The sequence below is a fragment of the Macaca nemestrina genome, chromosome 5 (genome assembly GCF_043159975.1).
Source record: "Macaca nemestrina isolate mMacNem1 chromosome 5, mMacNem.hap1, whole genome shotgun sequence".
NCBI classification, from domain to species: domain Eukaryota; kingdom Metazoa; phylum Chordata; class Mammalia; order Primates; family Cercopithecidae; genus Macaca; species Macaca nemestrina.
Genome location: NC_092129.1, coordinates 117684989 through 117698577, shown reverse-complemented (window position 1 = coordinate 117698577; position 13589 = coordinate 117684989). Strand labels below are relative to the sequence as shown.

The 13589-nt window shown below is 34.1% G+C and overlaps 1 long non-coding RNA gene across 1 annotated transcript in view; it reads right to left on the bottom strand.

The window, feature by feature from the left end:
* Positions 1–13589, bottom strand: part of LOC139363169 (uncharacterized) — a 108439-nt gene that overhangs the window by 36353 nt on the left and 58497 nt on the right. The window contains exon 2 of the long non-coding RNA XR_011623111.1: positions 821–984. This is a non-coding gene — a long non-coding RNA (uncharacterized lncRNA). The remainder of the gene's footprint in view (positions 1–820; positions 985–13589) is intronic.

Genomic DNA, 13589 nt, shown 5'->3' with positions numbered 1-13589 from the left:
AGCACTTTGGGAGGCTGAGGTGGGCAGATCACAAGGTCAGGAATTCGAGACCAGCCTGACCAATATGGTGAAACTCCATCTCTACTAAAAATACAAAAATTAGCTGCGTGTGGTGGCGCATGCCTGTAGTCCCAGTTACTCAGGAGGCTGAGGCAGAAGAATCACTTGAACCTGGGAGACAGAGATTGCACTGAGCCAAGATTGCACCATTGCACTCCAGCCTGGGAGACAAAGCGACACTAAATAAATAAATACATAAAAATAAAATAACTAGTCATCTGTCCAGTGAGTAAGTGAAAACAACACATTACAAAAAGAGTAGAATACTGGCATAAAAACAGACATATAGAACAGTGGAATAGAATAGAAAGCCTGTTAATAAACCCAAGAATATATAGTCAGCTAATTTTTCACAAGGTCACCAAGACACAATAAAGAAATAATAGTCTTTTCAGTAGATGGTATTGGGAAAACTGGATATTCACATGTAAAAGAAAAAATTTAATTATTACCTTACACTATACACAAAAGTCTACTCAAAATAAAGACCTAAACACAATAACTAAAATCTTAAAACTCATAGAATAAAATATAGGGAAAAAGCTCCTTGATGTTGGTCTTGGCAATGATATTTTGGACATTATATCAGAAGCTCAGGCAAAAAAAAAGGAAAAATAAACAAATGGGTCTATGTATAATTAAGAAATCAGCAGCAAAGGAAGCAGCCAACAAAATGAAAAGCTGGACGACCAGGAGAAAATATTTGTAAACCATATATCTCATAAAAAGTTAATACTCAAAATATGTAAGAAGAGAGTACCTGCTTTATATGGTTTGGCTGTGTCCAGGATGTGTTTGCTTTTCCTTCCACCATGATTATGAGTTTCCTGAGGCCTCCCCAGTCATGTGGAACTGTGAGTCAATTAAACCTCTTTCCTTATAAGTTACTCAGTCTCCGGTATTTATTAGCAGTGGGAGAACAGACTAATACAACACACAATAGAAAAAAATTAAAAATTAGAAAAGGTTCTGAACAGACAGTTTTTAAAAAAGATATACAAATGTCCAACAGGTATATAAAAATGCGCTCAACCTTACTAATTATTAGGGAAACACAAATAAAAAAACAATAAATATCACTTCAAACCTATTAGGGTTGCTATTATAAAAACTACAAGTGTGGAGAAAAGGAAACCCTTTTACACTGTTGGTAAAAATATAAGTTGGTAAAGCCATTATAGAAAATTGCATGGAGAATCCTCAAAAAATTAAAATAAAATTGTTTTTAATAATTGTAAATATAATTATATAAACCGGCACTCTTTTTCCAGGTATATACCCAATGGAAATAAAGTCAGTACTTCATAGAAATAGCTGTATTCCCATGTCTGTTGCAGCATTTTTCATGGTAGCCAAGATAAAGAAACAACCTAAGGGGATATTGCTGGATAAATGGATAAAAAAACTGAGATAAAAACTGACTCAAATGTTAACCTCCTTTGGCAGCACCCTCACAGGCACACCCAGGAACGCTACTTTTTATTCTTCAATCCAATCAAGTTGACACTTAATAGTAACCATCACGCAGCTCAATCTTGGATTAAAATCAGAAAGTTTTTGAGCTCATGAGATGGTAGAGTTTATTATCAGTTTAAACAAGTCTGTGAAACTAATGTTTGCAATTGACTTATTTACTATAGATTCCTCCTCCTAACAATGCTCTTTTGGAGTGAAAAAATACATGCATAATAAAGATTACCTATTATAATTTGATTTAGATTTCCATTTGTTCCCATATATTAAGCAGGTGGACAAATAAGGTTGAACATATTTTGTCTTATTTTTTCCATTATATGGAAAATAGCAGTCATTATTAAGTTTTTCCTTAAATAACATTTTGGAATATACTAAAATTCCAAGTCTCATGAAATAATTTCCCTTGGATCATTATTGATGTAATGTAGAATATACAAGACAAATTATTGCCTAAAATATAAACTTTGTATGTACATAGATTGCTTTTTAAGTTTACAAATTATTGGATGATAACTTTATAGTAACAAGGTAATTGGTTATCTAGCATAGGCTCATGCCCTTGTTTTATTCTACAAAATATGTATTAATTCTGTTTTCAAAGCTTATTTGATCTACTATATGATCTAGCAACAAAGAACTAGATAATATATGGATAGTGAGACAAATGGGATCTTGACGAAATGATAGTAAAAAAAATATTTGTACTTTCCTTAAGATGAAATATTATCCAAAGTAAAATGCAGTCTTATCTTCTCTTTAAAAAAGCATTTTATATGTGTGTTATATATTTATAACTGGCATAAACTATAATTCTTATGTATGTATAGCTGTTACATATGAATAACATGCAATGGTTATATATGTATAACTCTAAAAACTGGCATAAAATTTTATATATGTGTGTTGTATAGGTGAATACATAACACATATTAGTAAATGTTTTAAACTAAATGAACTTTCAGTTTAAGATTTTGCTATTTTTCAATAATATGACAGCATCATTGAATATTTTAAAATAATAGAGAAATGGACGAAACTAATGGTCTATTCTATAGTTTGAAGTCAGGTAATGTGATATTCCAGATTTGTTCTTTTTGCTTAGTGTTGCTTTGGCTATGTGGGCTCTTTTTGTTTCATTTGAATTTTAGGATTTTTTTGGGGGGTGCTGTGAAAAATGATGGTGGTAGTTTGATGGGAATAGCATTGAATCTGTAGATTTCTTTTGGCAGTATGGTCATTTTCACAATATTGATTCTTCTCATCCATGAGCATGGAATGTGTTTCCACTTGCTTGTGTCTTCTATGATTTCTTTCAGCAGTGTTTTGTAATTTTCCTTGTAGAGATATTTACAATCCTTGGCTAAGTATATTCCTAAGGTTTTGCTGTTGTTGTTGTTGTTTATTTGTTTGTCTTTTCAGCTGTTGTAAAAGGAAATGAGTTCTTGATTTGATTCTCAGTTTGGTAGTTGCTGTATAGTAGTGCTACTGATTTGTGTACATTGATTTGATATCCTGAAACTTCACTGAATTCATTTATCAGATCTCAGGGCTTTTTGGATGAGACTTCAGAGTTTTCTAGATCATATCATCAGTGAATAGTAACGGTTTGACTTCCTTTTTTCCCTTTTTTGGATGTGCTTTATTTATTTCTCTTTTCTGATTGCTCTGGCTAAGACTTCCAGTACTATGTTGAAGAGAAGTGATGCAAGTGAGTGAGCATCCTTCTCTTGTTCCAATTCTCAAGGGGAATGCTTTCAACTTTTTCGTATGTCATATGATGTTGGCTGGGAGTTTGTCATGTATGACTTTTATTACTTTGAGTTAAGTCCATTCTATGCCTATGTTGTTCAGGGTTTTTATCATAATGAGATGCTGGATTTTATCAAATGCTTTTTCTGCATCAATCGAGATGATCATATGAAAACCCATATTTTATTTAATATTTTTGTGTGCAACAATTCCAAGGTTTATAAAATAAATATTTTATACATATTTTGAAATATTAAATAATATTTTTCTGCATTGTTCATCGAGTACAACCTTTTATTTCATTAATGTATATAGAATGCTTTGAAAAAGACAAATACATTAGTGAAGGAAATTTAACATCATGAAATTTAGTCTAATATTCTAAAACACAAGTTCTCAGGTGGCAATATTCATAAATTTATTTTCATTTTAAACTAAATAAGAGATGCCTACAGTTAAATAGAAATCGCCCCTTCTACCAGATGTGTGTGTTATAGTTGGCAATTGTCTAGGCTGATATCAAAATCCCACAGACTTACTTTTTATTTATAAAAATGTACTCAATGCCTCTGGGTGTATCTACAAAGCAGCAAACAACAAAAAAAAAATAAATGTTTATTTTCAGTAAATTTTAGCAAATTTTAGTTTATTTGCATATTTGAATAAAAATAAGTCTTCTTAAACTGTCAAAAGAAGAGAAAGTATCTCCTTTCATACCAAAGGACAGAGTGAAAAAGTTTAACTCTAGAGTTTGCTTGGAAATTATTTGGCATTTAATTAAGTGAATGAATGAAGAAATGAATGAGCAAAAAATATAAATAGGTGGCATTACATACCTAACACAGAAAGTTGTTTGTTATAAACATAGCAAAGCTCCACACTAATAGAAAATAATCTGACTAAACTTTGATTTGGCCTGATGACTATTTTCTCTCAAACTGTAAAAGAAACAAGAAGTGGAATTAACGCCCTCTGATGTTAATTATATTTGACATAAAGGAACCATTTATGGAGATGAAGTAATATGGACTTTAAAGAAATTTCCTAAGAAGTTTTGGAAAGAAGAGGTTGCTAGAACTTAAGGGAAAAACAATTATGGATAAAGGAAGAGAGAATTACTTTGGCAGAATTTATAAACAAACTCTGCCAAAGAAAAGTGAAACTCTAAAAAAATATACTTTCTATAAGACAATAATGAAGAAGTGGAGAGACACACACAGAATATGATGTGATTGACCATCACTTCAAATAATTACTTTTCTGGTGAGAACGTTTAACATCTACTTGGAAAATTTAAGTATAGAGTTTAGAAAATTTCAAGTTAATAAGTACACAGTATTATTAACCGTAGTCACCATGCTATACACAGATCACCGTCTTGCATTTCAGGCTTTCACATTCCCTATTCAACTCTGTTTCTATAAGTGACTTTTTTAGATTCCACAGGTAAATGAAATCATGTAGTATTTTTCTTTCTTTGCTTGACTTATTTCACCTAGCATAATACCTTTCAAATTTCAACCATACTGTCACAAGTAGCAGGATTTTCTTCTTTTTATATGGAAAAAAGGAGATCCTTTTGCACTGTTGGTGGGAATGTAAAGCAGTACAGCCATTATGGAAAACAGTATAGAAGTTCTTCAAAATATTAAAAATAGAACCACCACACGACCTAACAGTCTCACTTCTGAGTGCGCAAAGAAAACAAAATCAACATGTCAAAGAAATACCTGCATTCCCATGTTCATTTCTGGACTATTAGCCAAGACACAGTTAATGATTCCTATGCCTCCTCATATCCCCGGAAGCTAATATGGCCTGAATAATGTAGGCACTTAATAATGTGTATGAAGGGGAAATCAGGATTAAGACAATGATCCTCATCATTAATCATTATTGACCTGTCTCTCATGTGTCCTGACTGATTTTTCTATTATTATTATTATTATTATTATTATTATTATTAATGAGAAGGAATTTCGCTCTTGTTGCTGCCCAGGCTGAAGTGCAATGGCACCATCTCAACTCACTGCAACCTCCGCCTCCCAGGTTCAGGTGATTCTCTTGTCTCAGCATCCTCAGTAGCTGGTATTACAGGTGTCCGCCACTATGCCCAGCTAATTTTTAGTATTTTCAGTAGAGATGTGGTTTTACCACGTTGGCCAGGTTGGTCTCAAACTTCTGACCTCAGATGATCCGCTCTCCTCAGCCTCCCAAAATGCTGGGATTACAGGTGTGAGCCACCATGCCCGGCCATGTCCTGACTGATTCTTTACTTGAACTTTGACATTCTTTAACCATTTTTCAAATAAATAGTAAATGTACTAGATGGAAAGAGAGAAAAAGAAAATCCTATGAGTCCTAAACCATGCAATGTGTCAAATGATAAGCACTTATCTAACATGTAAATTAATAAAGGAACTGAGGATCAACTAAACATTAAAATGTATAATAGCAAACATTTTAATTTATCCAATGCATGTAATTTCTGTTTCTCACCATCATACAATGGTAAGATTTGTGTTCATTATGATCATGAGAGAAGAAAAATAACAGAGTCAAATCAAAAAAGCACTTGCTGAACAAAAAGCCACTCAAATTTATACCTAGTAACTAATGATCAAACTATTTGGTATTTTAAAAATCTATTTTTTGTGTGTATATATTATAATATTATTTGCTTCTATTAGGGGCAAATGAGAATGCATGGTGCAACATGTAAATTAATGAGAATTGTTTCACAATAAGCATTATATAGGTAACAATAAATAATATATAATTAATAATATTCTATAAAGAGCTTTTTTTATGAAGGAAAAACTGAATCCTTGTAACTGCATGTCAGGGGACACTGAAAACATAAGTGCTTCCTGCCTCTGCCAATATTATTATACTATTGTAAAGCTAGGACCCACCTAGATGAAAGTAGAAAGAACAATGAAATTGTAATAAAAAAAAATAGAACAGGCTAAATGTATGCGTAAGTACTGAAATATGTAAAAGAGATACTTGTCTGGGTGCATATAAGGAGTAATTAATTCACTGTAAAAGTATTTTAGAAATCGATGGTCAATTTCCTGGTGAGTAGTGAAATATCAAAATATCTAAAATATGGATTGATATTTCAGACAGAATTTCGTGTGTCAAGAAACAATAATTGTAGCACATCTGCTTCACTGATAAAATCTCACTCCTAAGGGACTAAGGTTTTTCAGTCATGGATGAACATTTATAAGAAAGTAAGTGACTTTCACTGACTAAAGTCATACAGAGTAATTTACTGTTAAATGTTAATTTACCAATTTTTTAATAGGGAATATTTCTTCTAATGACCAGAATTATATACATTCTCCATCCAGGATACTCTTTTTGAGATAATTACATGGAACATTAAATTAGCCAATAAAAAATTTCCTTGATGAATAAATAATGGGAAAAAAAGAAAGGAATAAACGAATAAACGAATAAAGGAAGGAAGGAAGGAAAGAAGGAAGAAAGGAAAGAAGGAAGGAAGGAAGGAAAAAAGAAGGAAGGAAGGAAAAAAGGAAGAAAGGAAGGAAGAAAAAAGAAGGAAGGAAGGAAGGAGGCAGGGAGAGAGGGAGGGAAGGGACAGAAAAGGTAGAAATAAAAGGAAAAAATAACTCAAATGGTATTCTCTACAACCTTGAAAACTACTTGGATTATCTGTACCTTAAACTAGAGAACAATCCTTTACTGTCTGAATTCACATACCTTCTATGCTATGTTCTATTTTCTTAATATGGCTCATCAAGTTTCAGCCTAGAAGCTCTTTCTATTGGTTTAAGAGACATTTTGTTTCTTAAATTATGTGACATAGTCAATTCTTCATATAGCTGTTTCTTTTCAACTGTAAGAATCCATAGGAAGAATTCACTAAATATTTAATATTGTAACAATAATTATAAGAATCAATCCCTAATGTGAAATAATTTCTGAGCACATAGGCAAATATATCTTTATAATACACAAATAAACCATACTACATAATATTAATCCTTACTATTATAGAATTTAAATGACTTTCAAGTCTAGCTCTAAATAAAAATTGTCAAGATTTATTTAGAAATGCAGATGTTCTGACCCTGTCCAAGAGTTACTAAATCAGGATGTCTGAAGATGAACCTCAGATAATTTGTAAAGTGATCAAAATGCAATTTTAATATGTAGCTAGGTCTAAGAATCCTGCATTATTTTATGTAAATATATTTTTAAATTAGATTCTCTATCTTCCACATACTTGATTAATATTTTGCTAAAGGTTACTGAGTTTAGAGATTTCTCTTTCTCATGCTATGTTGGTTCTACACATTTCCAAATATGTTGTCTGATATTTATATTCAGTGATAAATGTTTTTGTGAAAAGCTCCAGCACTCCTATCTCAAATGTCAAAAAAATATTTAAAAAGATAATGAATCAAATCCAACAGAAAAAAATCAGTCTTAAAAGTCCACAAAAGCCCTACAATTTGCTAGAGTTTAAGACTGGCATAGATTGACAGTAAAATACAGGATCAGAATTGTTTTCATTATGTGTTTGCTGAATAGCTTTTCATTACCATATGGCAGGTTCTGAATGTAGCAGTTGGGATAAATATCATAAATGGTCATTGTAAAAAGAACTTAATGTTCTCATGATCCAAATTAAACCCTTTGTTGGACAAAGCTGAGGAACACTTTTCTTTAGGCTGAGTTTCTCAACTATGTGTGACTGTATGATATCTAACCTATATTTTACAGGCACTGAGCTTCAAAGCTGGGCTATTTCAAACGTGCCTTCATTTACAATTATAAAATAAATGGCTTTAGAGCACAGTTTATTTTTAAAAGGTCACTCAAATAACAATACTTTAATTCAGAAATAATGTTGAGCTACTAACAATTATTTTCCTAAAATAATTTCAATAACCATAATTGTTAACATTGTATGACATGATGGGAACAAAGCAGCAACATTGATTATATTTCCCACACATTCACATATTAAGTAACTTTTAACAGAGTGCCTACATTTTATTCTTTAGTTTGTCAAAGAAAAGCTTATGACTTTTTACTGTGCTAACCAAAAAAATTAATAAGTTCCAAGACCTTCCTGAAGGCATAGCTGCATATATAGAATAAGAAAAAAGCCACTACTTTTTTTTTTTTTATGAAAGGTCAAATGCTATGTTTTTTCCAATGACCATCACAAAGAAAATTTTAAAAATTGAGAGACCTCAAGGGATGGAATAGCAAATAAAAGGGGAGATGTACGAACAGTTAGAGCGTTAATTTTGGAATACTGCAAAATCCAAAGAGCTTATTCAGAAAGATGGGACACTATAAGGATTTATGTTTAAAAGCAAGTAATAATTTTGATTGACTTAATATTTGCTGGACACATAGAGCATTTTGTGTTTCAGAGCTTGTTCTTGATAATAAGTTCATATAGCTTTCAGAAACATAAAAGATAAAAATTTACATTTTATAGACAGATTAAGTGGGAATATTTTGTGTTATAATAAACTACTGCAACATTTTCTAAAGAGGCACTCCACCAGTCTGGTTAAGTGTTTATGAATACATAAATATCTCCTTGAATCAGAGTCTGAGTCTGTGAAGCAGAAGAGCCTAAACCTGAAGTATTTGAAATCCCTACTTAAATGATTTGAAAGTTGAGACACCATTTAAAGTATTATAATGCAATTAATTGGGTAACATATAAGTCATACCTACTGGAAAAATTGTGATATCTTTGGATGTGAACTTTGATTATCTTATGAACCTTCCTGATGATGTTGATATTGTTCACTATAAAAATAAGCAAGAGGAATAAGGCACTTAAAACATTACCGTTATAAGAAAATAATTTTCTCTTGTCTTTAAAGCTATGTACAATTCACCTTGCATATCTGTAGAGATACTCAAATAAATTAATAAAATTTGGAGAGTAATATAAATAGAGGCTTATATTTGACTTTAAAATGCATACAGAGAAATAAAACTGCTTCATATAAGTAAAAAATTAATTTAGGTTGATTACCATATTTAACTTAGAATTACTTCCTTAGTATTAAAAATCAATGTTTAACTTTAAAAACTTTAGAGGTAATTTGTGCTGTGAATAATTGATTTGTGGAGGCTAAATAAACCTGGAAACAAATATTGATCTGAGAGTTAAAAATATAAAAACATGGCTGGGCACGGTGGCTCATCCCTGTAATCCCAGCATTTTGGGAGGCTGAGAAGGGTGGATCATGAGGTCAGGAGATCGAGATCATCCTGGTTCTCTACTAAATACAAAAAATTACCCAGGCATGGTGGCGTGCGCCTGTAGTCCCAGCTACTCGGGAGTCTGAGGCAGGAAAATCACTTGAACCCGGGAGACGAAGGTTGCAGTGAGTCGAGATCACTGCAGTCCAGCCTGGCGACAGAGCAAGACTCATCTCAAAATATATATACACACACGTATATATATGTGTGTATATATACACACACGTATATATATGTGTATATATATATACACACACGTATGTGTATATACACACACACACATATATGGTGACAGAGCAAGACTCCATCTCAAAATATATATACATATATATGTGTATATATACACATACACACACACGCACACACAAACACATATATATTGTACCTCTGAGATAAGTATGCCCAAGTGAAAGCTTACCCATGACCTGAAGATTCTGTTACAAATTTTCTTGAAAAGATTGTATTTATTAGATATTGGAAGCCGGGCGCGGTGGCTCACGCCTGTAATCCCAGCACTTTGGGAGGCCGAGGCGGGCGGATCACAAGGTCAGGAGATCGAGACCACGGTGAAACCCCGTTTCTACTAAAAATACAAAAAATTAGCCGGGCGCGGTGGCGGGCGCCTGTAGTCCCAGCTACTCAGGAGGCTGAGGCAGGAGAATGGCGTGAACCCGGGAGGCGGAGCTTGCAGTGAGCCGAGATTGCGCCACTGCACTCCAGCCTGGGCGACAGAGCGAGACTCTGTCTCAAAAAAAAAAAAAAAAAAGATATTGGCTTGCTAGAAATGGAAGGTTAGAAGTAGAGAATTATAGTTATATAGTCACTACATACTCCAGTCCTGTAGAGGGCAGAGGCTACTCTCAACTAATGATGTGGCTGGGAATATGAATTCTGACATCAGAAGAATTGGATTCAAATACTGACTCTTACACTTAATCACAGTGTGGTAGGAAGACTTCCAAGATGGTCTCTAAAGATCTCTGTCTTATAGTAGTTATGCCTCTGTATAATTCTCTTTTCTGGATTGTAGGCTGGACTTAATGATTTGAATATAACCAATATAATACAGCAAAGGTGACGGGATACCTCTTCCATGATGAGGTTACAAAAGATAAATAACTTCTATCTTGCTAGTAGACAGTCTATTGCCTTCTCAACTTCCCTTATATGAGAAAGGAAGTTACCATGGAGAGGTCCATGTGGCAATGAACTGAACTTGAGCTCCAGTCAACAATAACTCTCAAGGAATTGAATATTGCCAATAACTATTGAATTACCTTAGAAGCAGATACTTCTCCAGCTGAGTCTTCAAATGAGACTATACTCATATGGCCAACACTTTTATTACAGCCTCTTGAAAAAACAAGAAGAGAGGACTTAAGTAAAGTGTAGCCAAATTCTTTTTATTTTTATTTTATTTTATTTTATTTTATTTTATTTTAAGTTGCTGGGTACATATGCAGGATGTTCAGGTTTGTTACATAGTTAAACCTGTACCAAGGTGGTTTGCTGCACCTATCAACCTATCACTTAGGTATTAAGCCCAGCATGTATTAGCTATTTTTCCTTTCCCCCATTCAACAGGCCCTGGTGTGTGTTTTTCCCCTATCTGTGACTATATGCTCTAATGAGAGCCTCAGCCTCAACTTATGAGGGAAAACATGTGGTTTTTGGTTTTCTGTTCCTGCACTAGTTTGTTGAGGATAATGGTTTCCAGCTCCATTCACGTCCCTGAAAAGAACATGATCTCATTCGTTTTTATGGCTGCATAGTATTCCATGGTGTACATGTACCACATTTTCTTTTTCCACTCTATCATTGATGGGCATTTAGGTTTATTCCATGTTTTTGCTACTGTGTCTTTATAATAGAATGACTTATATTCCTTTGAGTATATACCCAGTAAAGGGATTGCTGGGTCAAATGGTGTTTCTGTCTCTAGGTCTTTGAGGAATCACACGCTGTCTTCCACAATGGTTAAACTGATTTACATTCCCACCAACAATGTAAAAACATTCCTATTTCTCTGCAGCCTTGCCAGCATCTGTTGTTTCTTAACTTTTTAATAATTGCCATTCTGAGTAGCATAAGATGGTATCTCATTATAGTTTTGATTTACGTTTCTCTAACAATCAGGGATATTGAGATTTTTTTCATTTGTTTGTTGGCTGCATAAATGTCTTCTTTTGATAAGTGTCTGTTCATTTCCTTTGCCCACTTTTTTATGGAATTGTTTCTTTGTTTTTTTTCTTATAGATTTGTTTAAGTTCCTTGTAGTTTCTGGATATTAGGCCTTTGTCAGATGGATAAACTGTACAAATTTTCTCCCATTCTGTAGGTTGTCTCTTCAGTCTGATGACAGTTTCTTCTTCTGTTTAGCCAAATTCTTAACCCACACAAACTGCAGTAATAAATTGGTGTTGTGTTAAGCCCCTACATTTTGTAGTAATTTGTTACACAGTTATAGATAGCTAATACATGCAGTGTGACCATTAACAGATTTAATTTCTCAAGCATTTAGTGTTCACATCTATAAAATGGTTATAATTAGAGTAGCTATGCCATTGTGAAAAGCACTTTAGCATTTAAGAAGTATCCTATGAATGGTAGTGACTACTGGAGAATCTAACTGGTCCCAATTAAAAATGCATATCTTCTTTGAATAAATTTTGAACTAAACTGAATATAACGCATAGTAAAGCAGATTAGAAAAAATTGTCTTAATGTAGATAAAGCTGAACTGAGTCTGAATCATGGTTTATATCTATAGACAGGTATACTTAAAAATACTGAGTCCTAGATACAGGCAGAATTTTGTAGCCAGTAACAGCAGCACCAGATCTAGAAAGCTCTTCCCACATAGGAGGCTTACTTCTGTAAGATTTGCAGCATGGAAAATAAGAGCAGCATTTTCATTGTCTGGGATCATCGTTTCGAAGAGAAAGAGAGAAGACAGAAAGAGAGGAAGAGGTTGACCAAGCCTTGTTAATATTTTTTTCCTTTAAAACATACCAATCAGATCATGATTTCTCCAGTATAGGAACAAAGCATATGAAAATACAGAAGACATGAAGGGACCTCGAGATTTATGCTAAAGAAAATCCTTCCATGTGGAAACATTAAGAATAGCTCATAGGAGGCAGAGCAAGGTAGCCAAACAGAGGCCTCCAGTAATTTTCCCTCTGCAAGAACTCTAAATTGAGCAACTATCCACACAAGAAATCACCTGCATAAGAACTAAAAATCAGATGAGTGATTCCAGTATCTGATTTTAACACCCTATCAAGGAAAGAGTCACTAAAGAGGTTAGGAAAGACAGTCTTGAATTGTTGGCCCCAGCTGTCCCTGATCCCCTGGCAATGGCCATGTGGTTGCATGTCAGGGAGAGAACATCTGTGTGATAGGGGGAGAAAGACTGCAGTGATTGTGGGCCTCTGCACTAGAACTCAGTGTGGTCCTGTCACAGTGGAAAGCAACACAGGGAAGAATTCAGCCAGCACCCACGGAGTGAACATTTAGATCAGCCCTAGCCAGAGGGGAATCATCTACCCCAGAGGGCGGAACATGAGTTATGACTAGCCATGCCACCACACTAAAGTGTTCTAGGGTCTTACGAAAAGTAGAAAGACAATCTAGGCTACAAGGACTGTAATTCCTGGACAAGTACTGCTGCTGTGCTAGACTCAGAGCCAGTGGACTTGGAGTGTATGTGATCCACTGAGACACCAGCTGGGGTGACCAAGAGAGTGCTTGTGTCACCCTTCTCAACCACAGGCAGGGCAGTTTACCACTCCTGGAGAGACTCCTTCCTTCCACATGAGAAATAGAGAGGGTAGGGTAAATAGGACTTAGTCTTACAACTTGAATACCAGCTTAGCCCCAGTAAAATAAAGCACCAAAAGAAGTCTTGAAGTGCCAGTTCCAGTCCTGAGTTCCCAGGCAACATTTCCAGAAAATCCCTGGGACAGAAGGGAACCAACTTTCCTGAAGGGAAGAACTTAGTCTTAGCAGGATTCATCATCAGCTGACAAAAG